The 9,025-nt window shown below is 37.8% G+C and overlaps 1 protein-coding gene and 1 pseudogene across 16 annotated transcripts in view; both read left to right on the top strand.

Annotated features, from left to right (window-relative positions):
• SUGCT (succinyl-CoA:glutarate-CoA transferase) overlaps nt 1-9,025 on the top strand; it is an 840,768-nt gene that overhangs the window by 254,680 nt on the left and 577,063 nt on the right. The gene's annotated exons all lie outside the window — the stretch shown is intronic.
• LOC132015395 (E3 ubiquitin-protein ligase RNF13-like) lies at nt 407-1,997 on the top strand (annotated as a pseudogene).

The raw sequence follows: 9,025 nt of genomic DNA, 5'->3' as shown, positions 1-9,025 counted from the left end.
TTTATCTGACAGAGATCACAAGTAGGCAGAGAGGCAGGCAGAGAGAGAGGAGGAAGCAGGCTCCCCGCAGAGCAGAGAGCCCAAAGTGGGGCTCGATCCCAGGACCCTGGGATCATGACCTGAGCCGAAGGCAGAGGCTTAACCCACTGAGCCACCCAGGTGCCCCCCGGATCCCATCTTGTTTCATTTTTTCCTTCCCTACCCCAGATGACTCACTACCCTGCCTCTTAAATTCCTCATATCAGAGAGATCATATGAAAGTTGTCTTTCTCTGATTGACTTATTTCATTTAGCATAATACTCTCTACTTCCATCTACATCTTTGCAAATGGGAAGATTTTATTTTTGATGGCTGCATAGTATTCCATTAAAACATTGAAATTTCTATTTTGTTCTTTTTATAATTTCAGTTTCTTTATTGGTATTATTTGGTAAGACATTGCTTTCATACTTTAGTTCAGAAGACATGGTTTCCTTTCATTCCTTGAAGATATCTTAAATAGCTGGTTTAAAATTTTTGTGGTGGGCTGAATGTTGTCTTTGATGATATATTCATGTCCTAAACTTTGAAGCCTGGCTTTCATGGCAGAAGAGTAATTTATGGAAAGATATGTGATTAAGTTACAGATTTTGAGAGGTGGAAGATTATCTTGGATTACCTGAGTTGGCTGTAAATGTAATTGCATGCATCCTTATAAGAGATAGGGAGAGGGAATTTTGAGATACACAAAATAGGAGAAAGTAATGTGAAGATGGAGGCAGGTATTGGAGTGATAGAGCCTCAAGCCAAGGAGTGCTGGCAATCATCAGAAGGTGGAAGAGACAAGGAAAAAAATCTTCCCTAGAGACTCTGGATGGAATGTGGTGATGCCTGCACCTCCATTTCAGGTTTCTGATCCCCAAAACCATATGAGAATAAATTTACGCTGGTTAAACCTACCAAATTCATGATAACTTGTTATGGCAGTCATAGGAAACTAATCAAGTCTGTCCAGTAAGTCCAATGGTTGGCCTTCTTCAGGAACAGACTGCTTTTTTTCCATGTTAATGGCCATAAATTTTGTTTCTTTGCATATTTCACATTTTTGTTGTTGTTAAAAGTTACACATTTAATATAGTATTATGTGGCAGGTTTGAATTTTGCTGAGTCTTGGGGATGATTCATGTCAGGCCCAGAGTGCTTATGTCAGCATGGCTCCCAGGTTGGTGACTGGGTAATTGCTTTCAACCTTCTAGCTGCTTGCATCTCTAACAATGTGACTGGAACTGTATTTAAGGCATTGGTGGGTCTTGGTCTCATCCATGTGGATCTCAGCCAAGACACTGTGCAGAGGAGATAGCATTTCATCCTTACCCCATCAGCTAGTCTGGTGATTTTATAGCGAGATGCTGTTCTTCACAGTGATGCGCATATAGCCATACAAGTCTATACCATCTTGACTATCCATCTCTTTGCATTCTTACACCTACAACCTGTAGAAACAGACATTTTAGCATATAATTTTGAAAATGCATCTCAGACATTTGATGACCTCTCAGCAAGATTTTGTTATAGACTCCCAGCTGAAGGTTTAAAAGGTTTTTTGATTAACTCAAAACTAGAAAATGCCTGTGAACCTATAATGGCTCCACCACTGAAAGACAATTCATCTGGTGCTTTCATTGTGTTGATTAGAAGACTTGATTGTAATTTTGATGTAAAGGTTTTAAATTCATAGAGAACAGGATACAAAGCAGCCATAGTTCATAATGTTGACTCTAATGACCTCATTAGCATTGGATCCAATGACATTGATGTGCTAAATAAAATGGACATTCCATCTCTCTTTATTGGGAAAGTATCAGCTAATTCTTTGAAAGCAAATTCACAGAGGAAAAAAGGTGCCACATCATCTTAGTCCTATAATTTAGTCTTCGTTTGGAATACTACCTAATCCCCTTGTTTATCGTAGTGAACATCTATCTGTCTCATCTTGATAGTTGTTTTCATTAAGTAGTAAATTAATGTTAAATATATTTTAAAAAATAGTATGGATGGTTCTAAAAATCCTTGTATTGAGTAAGAGGAGCCTTACATAAGGGAGTACATATTGTTTGAGTCAATTTATATGGTTGAGTCTGGAAAAGGTAAAGATAATCTGGGTAGAAAAATCAGAGCAGTGATTGCTTCTGTGGGGCTAGGAAAGGGTGAGAGATTTACTGAGAAGAGTATGAGGGACCTTTTGGGGGGTGAGTCTTGTTCTGTATCTTGAGAGGGATTTAGGTTTCACAAGTTTCTGTATACTTAAATTTTGTGCATTTCTTTGTATAGAAATTTTACCTAAGGAAAAGAAAAATTTAAAAAAGTGTTAACTCTAAGTAATTATACATCTGCTAAAATGGGGGGACAGATACTGATGATCTGCAACCTACTTTGAGGTGTACTGTAAAAGAATGAAGAGAAAAAGAGATGTATTGATGGGTCGATAGAGGGATGGGTATGTGATAAAAATGCAGTGTAATGTTAATTGTAGATTCTAGGTAGTGGGTATCTGGGAATCATATACTTTCTTCAAACTCTTCTCCATATAGGAAAGTTTTCATGTTAAAATGCAAATAAAGAATAGTCTGAGGACTTGAAAAAAATATTATGTGGCAAGTCTGGAAATCAGATTCTTCTCTCTCTTCAGGGTTTGCTGTTGCTGTTAGCCTAATGATTTTTCTGAGCTAAATCTGTAAAGTCTGTATTCTTCATTGTATGTGACCTCTGTTAGCAGGGTGATCAGTTAATGATTGGACAGAGATTTGCATAAATGCCTGGAACCAATAAGATTCCCAGTTTCTGCCGAGGGTCTCCCCACGTGTGCTGGGACGTAGATCTTTCACACTCAGCCAGGCAGTTGACAACTCTGCCTTCTGCTCCACTTCCTGCTTGCGCAGAGCTTCAAGGTCAGTCACAGCTGAGAACAAGGGTCTTCTCAGCTCTTTTCTGAGCATGTGCACAACCCTGGTAAAGTGAACAGCCCCATACCTGTCAATGGACCTTTTAGATTTCCAGGAATATTTTGATGTTTTTCAAAGCTCCTTATGGACATTTCTTTCATTCCCCAGATTTCCCTTGATAGGCTTTTTGCTTAATCTTTTGTTTGTCCCAATTGTTAACCACTGCAGTGATGCTTAAACATCTAACAAATGCCTCCGGAGACAAGGCTGTTCACACAGGGAACTCCAAGTCAGAGTCAGGTGAAAAGAAGACTTCCTTAAACGGTGTGCTTGTCATGATGAGCACTGCATGATGTATGCAGTTCTTGAATCACTGTCTTGTCCACCTGAAACTAATACAGCACTGTATATTAACTATATTGAAATTAAAATTTTAAAAAAGTTAATAAAAAAGTGTTCAAAATGGGGTCTTCCAGGTAGGTCAAATACTGACAATTATCTGGTAATGAGACTTTGGAAGTTCTAACCCCATTCTGTAGCCTCTAGTGGCTGCGAGACTCCTGGTTTTCACTGTGATTGCAGACTATTGATTTTCAAGGCTCCTGTGTACCTGGGAGCTGTGGGATGGGACTAGGTCAAGTTAAAATGCCATAAAGCTAACTGTTCTTACTGTGATTTAGGTGTTTTTCTGAAATAAATGCTCTCTGGATTGCTGTAAGCCTTCGGTTAATATTCAGAGTCCTAAAAAAATTTTTTTTTCAGAGTCTTGAAAAGGTTGTTATTGACCATTTTTGCCAATGATTTTATTGTTAGTGGAGGAGAGGATTTGGGGGGTCTTTAGTGTTCCTTCTTTCCTTCCTTTATTTATTTATGTATTTTAATGTGACTTCAACATGTGGTTTTTGAATAAAGTGTATTTTTTTGTTATTTTTTAAAATTTTAAAAAGATTTATTATTTATTATTATTTATTTGACAGAGAGAGAGAGAGACAGAGATCACAAGTAGGCAGAGAGGCAGGCAGAGAGAGAGAGGAAGGGAAGCAGGCCTCCTGCTGAGCAGAGAGCCCGATGCGGGGCTCAATCCCAGGACCCTGAGACCATGACCTGAGCCGAAGGCAGAGGCTTAACCCACTGAGCCACCTAGATGCCTCAAGTGTGTGTGTGTGTGTGTGTGTGTGTGTGTGTGTGTGTTTTAAAGATTATTTATTTATTTATTTGACAGAGGGAGACAGCGAGAGAGGGAACACAAGTAGGGGGAGTGGGAGAGGATGAAGCAGGCTCCTTGCAGAGCGGGAATCCTGATGGTGGGGCTGGATCCCAGGACCCTGGGATCATGACCTGAGCTGAAGGCAAATAAATGCTTAATGACTGAGCCACCCAGGGGCCCCTGTTTGTTTTGTTTCTTTAAGTTTTTATTTATTCATTTTTTTGAGAGAGAGAGAAAGTGTGAGTACACAAGCCAAGAGGAGTGGCAGAGGGACAGGAAGAGAGAGAATCCTCAAGCAGGCTTTTCGCTGAGCAAGGAGCCAGATGTGGCGATCCCAGGACCCTGGGATCATGCCTGAGCCGAAATCAAGAGTCAGACACTTAACAGACTGAGCCACCAGGCGCCCCTTGGGTGAAGCGTGTTTAAAGGATGGAGGGGAAAGAACTTCACAGTAGTTTTGCCTCATGACTTCACTATTGTTTTTGCATGATTTCTTATTTCTTTCTCTTTCCTTTATGTAAATACCAGTTTCTGTTTCTTTATTGAGGTAATGAAGAGTGTGTAGCCTGCCTCCTAAACAGGGAATAGCCAAACGGCGCGTCCTTTGAGTTGTATTTTATGGTTTACCTCTGGAGGGACAAGATGCGTTGTGTTGGAGAGGCATTACTGGCTTTTCCCCCAACCCTGCCCCGTCCCCCCACAATCCTACTGGCCTTTTCTTTGGGTTGTATCTCATCCCCAAGATTCTCCTTCACTTCTTATTGAGAGATACCAGTTAGAATTTTCAGAATTTTCTGGATTCAGTTTCTCTCATCTCTGCAGTGCTGCTTCTTCTTCTTCTTCTTCTTCTTCTTCTTCTTTTAATGTTCTCTCATTTTATTTTATTTTTTAAAAATTAATTTATTTATTTTCAGGAAAACAGAATTCATTATTTTTTCACCATACCCAGTGCTCCATGCAATCCATGCCCTCTATCATACCCACCACCTGGTACCCCAACCTCCCACTCCCTCGCCACTTCAAACCCCTCAAATTGTTTTTCAGAGTCCATAGTCTCTCATGATTCACCTCCCCTTCCAATTTACCCCAACTCCCTTCTCCTCTCTAAAACCCCTTGTCCTCCATGATATTTGTTATGCTCCACAAATAAGTGAAACCATATGATAATTGACTTTCTCTGCTTAACTTATTTCACTCAGCATAATCTCTTCCAGTCCCTTCCATGTTGATATAAAAGTTGGGTATTCATCCTTTCTGATGGAGGCATAATACTCCATAGTGTATATGGACCACATCTTCCTTATCCATTCGTCCGTTGAAGGGCATCTTGATTCTTTTCCTAGTTTGGCAACCATGGCCATTGCTGCTATAAACATTGGGGTACAGATGGCCCTTCTTTTCACGACATCTGTATCTTTGGGGTAAATACCCAGGAGTGCAATGGCAGGGTCATAGGGAAGTTCTATTTTTAATTTCTTGAGGAATCTCCACAATGTTCTCCAAAGAGGCTGCACCAACTTGCATTCCCACCAACAGTGGAAGAGGGTTCCCCTTTCTCCACATCCTCTCCAACACATGTTGTTTCCTGTTTTGTTAATTTTGGCCATTCTAATTGGTGTAAGGTGATATCTCAATGTGGTTTTAATTTGAATCTCCCTGAGGGCTAGTGATGATGAACATTTTTTCATGTGTCTGATAGCCATTTGTATGTCTTGATTGGAGAAGTGTCTGTTCATATCTTCTTCCCATTTTTTGATATGTTTGCCTGTTTCGTGTGTGTTGAGTTTGAGGAGTTCATTATAGATCCTGGATATATCAACCTTTTGTCTGTACTGTCATTTGCAAATATCTTCTCCCATTCTGTGGGTTGTTTCTTTGTTTTTTTGACTGTTTCCTTTGCTGTGCAGAAGCTTTTGATTTTGATGAAGTCCCAAAAGTTTATTTTCGCTTTTGTTTCCTTTGCCTTTGGAGACATATCTTGAAAGAAGTAGCTGTGGCTAATATCGAAGAGATTACTGCCTATGTTCTCCTCTAGGATTCTGATGGATTCCTGTCTCACGTTGAGGTCTTTTATCCCTTTTGAGTTTATCTTTGTGTACGGTGTAAGAGAATGGTCAAGTTTCATTCTTCTACATATAGCTGTCCAGTTTTCCCAGCACCATTTATTGAAGAGACTGTCTTTTTTCCACTGTATATTTTTTCAGGTTTGTCGAAGATTAATTGACCATAGAGTTGAGGGTCCATATCTGGGCTCTCTACTCTGTTCCACTGGTCTATATGTCTGTTTTTATGCCAGTACCATGCTGTCTTGGTGATCACAGCTTTGTAATAAAGCTTGAAATCAGGTAACGTGATGCCCCCAGCTTTATTTTTCTTTTTCAATATTTCCTTAGCAATTCGGGGCCTCTTCTGATTCCATACAAATTTTTTGATTATTTGCTCCAGCTCTTTGAAGAATACCGGGTGAATTTTGATCGGAATGGCATTAAAAGTATAGATTGCTCTAGGCAGTATAGACATTTTAACAATGTTTATTCTTCCAATCCAAGAGCATGGAATGGTCTTCCATCTTTTTGTGTCTTCTTCAGTTTCTTTCATGAGTGTTCTGTAGTTCCTCCAGTACAGATCCTTTACCTCTTTGGTTAGGTTTATTCCCAGGTATCTTATGGTTCTTGGTGCTATAGTAAATGGAATCGATTCTCTAATTTCCCTTTCTGTATTTTCATTGTCAGTGTATAAGAAAGCCATTGATTTCTGCACATTGACTTTGTATCCTGCCACGTTGCTGAATTGCTGTATGAGTTCTAGTATTTTGGGTGTGGAGTCTTTTGGGTTTTCCATATAAAGGATCATGTCATCTGCCAATAGAGAGAGTTTGACTTCTTCATTGCCAATTTGGATACCTATTATTTCTCTTTGTTGTCTGATTGCTGTTGCTAGGATTTCTAATACTATGCAGTGCTTCTTGAAAGGAGCTGAATGTTGATATCCTAAATCTTCAATCTCTTGTCTCTGACGGCCCTTATCAAAACTTGTGGTGTCCTCCGTTTGACTGCTGCTCACACATTTTTGTTCTTTTTTTTTCTTTTTGTCTCTATTTTGTTAGGTTATGGGGGTAGAGGTTTAGTGATTCAGTTTCTTCTTTGCACGGATTATTTGAGATTATTCAGAATTATTTATTTTAAAATAAATAGTAAATGGCTGTCAAATGAAAATTTTGGTTTTAAAAAAGTAAGTGTGTAGGCCTTTCTTTCTGGTTGTAGTTCGTTAATAAGGCCCGTTGCTTACTGCAGTCACACCTTGTTTGTGCCATCTCCATGCAGGATGTACTAATATTTCTTCTCAGTAGGAGGAGTCTAGTGGGACATGTCAAGAAAAATAAGACATAGAATCCATTTTGTTTTAGCTCTTTAAATACAAGTTATTAGATTCTTCAAGAGTCACCTCCATCCTATAATAGTTTTATGCTGCAGGTTTGTATGATCCTGAATGTGTCTGGGTATATAATACATAAATAATAGAAATAAAAATACTACTAGTAGTAGTACTAATAATAAGGAGTAATGAGAAACTTTTGATAATATTTAAATGGTATTTTTGTGCAAGAAGATTATAAGGCAGTTGTATTATTTAGATTTATTTGCCCAAGTCTTATAGAATGTTTTCTTTTGTTCACATGGTTAGAATATCAAAATGTGAATATGTCATCTTCACAATTTTATCTTCTTTTAAACTCCAGTTCCTTAAAAAAAAAATCTACAAAGCATTACCAGTTTTGCTTTTGTAAAACAAAACAAACAACCCGCTCTCCAAAGAAACCCCTAAATTTATTGATTTGTTGTTCAGAAAAAATGATAAAATTCAGTAATTTCTAAATCGGTGTGATGAGGTTATTTCCTTGTCTCAGGAGACTCCCTAGACCCAGTGGTGTTGTTCTGGTGTGGATGTAATGAAACTTAATACATTAAGGATTATATTGGCAAGTCCATAATATGTCATTCCCCTGTCTCTCTCACTGTACCAGATATCCTAATTATTAAGAAATCACAAACAGACACACAAAAATTCCACCGAACCAGATAACGATATAACATCTGGAAAAATGGTTTTGGTTAAGGAAGAAAACAATGAATGGTCTTTTTTTTTTAATGCTAATCATTTGTGTTTAAATTTATCTTTAATAATACATTTTTAAAAATAAGCAAGCTTAGCTCATCTTGAGTTGTCCTTTGAGAGAACCTCACTCTCAAGGATTTGGCACAGCCAATCCACTTTATTGGATAGGAAGAGTTCATGGGTTACCAGTTTCAGTCAGGTTCTCCATTTTATGGAAAAGAATATTCCCCAAGTGTTTAGAAAGAAGCATGTGAAAGAAGATACAAAGCTTTGGCTTTGTGTCTAAGATCATACATTTAACTCACAATTATAGTGCCAACAAAATGGCTTATGGGAATGTATTGAGGAATAAAGTGTTACAGCTTATTGAGTCTACTATATTTGTGTTAATTCAGATATATTCATGAGATAAAGAAGCCAAAAAGTTTCAAATGTTCATATAAAGTTGAGTATTTCAAAGTTTATTTCCTACTGCTTTGATTAGCTGTATTCTTAAGACAAGTTGTAGTCTTTCCTTATTATTCACATAAAAGGTAGCATTTATGAATTACACGATTTACGTCAATGACTTCATTGATATCTCACTTAACTAATATGATTAATTTTTATTTTTTGATTTAAAAATCAAATATTAAATTGTGGCTGTTTACAAAGAAACATTTTTGTTTTTTTCTCTGCTTATAATAAGGGGTTTGCTTTCTATATCATAAATATAATCTCTAAATTGGTATTTTTACCTAATGATCCAAGAAAACACATGTAATGAGTTGTTTTATAGAT

Source organism: Mustela nigripes, chromosome 4, assembly GCF_022355385.1.
Source record: "Mustela nigripes isolate SB6536 chromosome 4, MUSNIG.SB6536, whole genome shotgun sequence".
Taxonomy (NCBI): domain Eukaryota; kingdom Metazoa; phylum Chordata; class Mammalia; order Carnivora; family Mustelidae; genus Mustela; species Mustela nigripes.
This window is presented reverse-complemented; position numbering and strand designations above follow the sequence as displayed.